The sequence below is a fragment of the Arachis ipaensis genome, chromosome B01, assembly GCF_000816755.2.
Source record: "Arachis ipaensis cultivar K30076 chromosome B01, Araip1.1, whole genome shotgun sequence".
Taxonomy (NCBI): Eukaryota; Viridiplantae; Streptophyta; class Magnoliopsida; order Fabales; family Fabaceae; genus Arachis; species Arachis ipaensis.
This window is the reverse complement of record NC_029785.2, coordinates 66095784-66096612: the sequence shown is the minus strand read 5'-3', so window position 1 is coordinate 66096612 and position 829 is coordinate 66095784.

Below are 829 nucleotides of genomic sequence, written 5' to 3'. Positions count from 1 at the left end.
ATAAAAGTATAAAAAAAAAATTAAAAGTCAAAATAAATTACACTTTTATAATTACTCTAAGTAAAATTTTTACTTTTCAAAGTAGCTTATAAAAATTAACTTTTAAATATGACTTTTTAAAAGTTATAGCATTTATATTTGGTAAATCAAATAAAAAATAACTTTTAATAAACACAAGCAATATTTATTAGTTTGGTAAAATAGCTTTTAAAATTTAAAAATATTATAATAGACATAAATATAAGCATTAAATTTAAAAATTAGTTAACATATGAGGTTATATTAGACTTTTAAATTTTAAAAAGCACAAGCTAAACTTTGAAAAGCTCTATGTTGGTACTTTCAAAAATAAGATCTCTTAAAAGCTGCAAGTACAAGCAGATAGTCTTTTTGATTTACCAAATACAAAATAAAGAGCTTGAGCTTTTAAAAAGCACAAATACCTCTTCAAAAAATTTTACCAAACCGAACCTAATTATCTCAACTTCTCAAGTCCCTAACTCTTGGCTTATGTTCTATTCTTTTTCAATTTTTAATTCTATCCATTAGATTTTTTTTTCATTTATTTTTTACATTTGATTGTCAACTACTTTATATTAGATATGTGTTTCGATGATCGATTTTCAAATTTAATAAAAATTGGTATTCTTTTTCAAAAATTAATTAAGACTCGAAAAAATATTGTTTATCCATTAGTATTTCTTCTCTTAAAGTTAGTTTTAGTTTAGTCCATAATAACTGTATTAGTTGAAAAAACTATCTCTACTATGAATATCCTAAAAGGTTGACTTCATAATCGTGTAAAAGATAAATTTTTAATAAATACTTA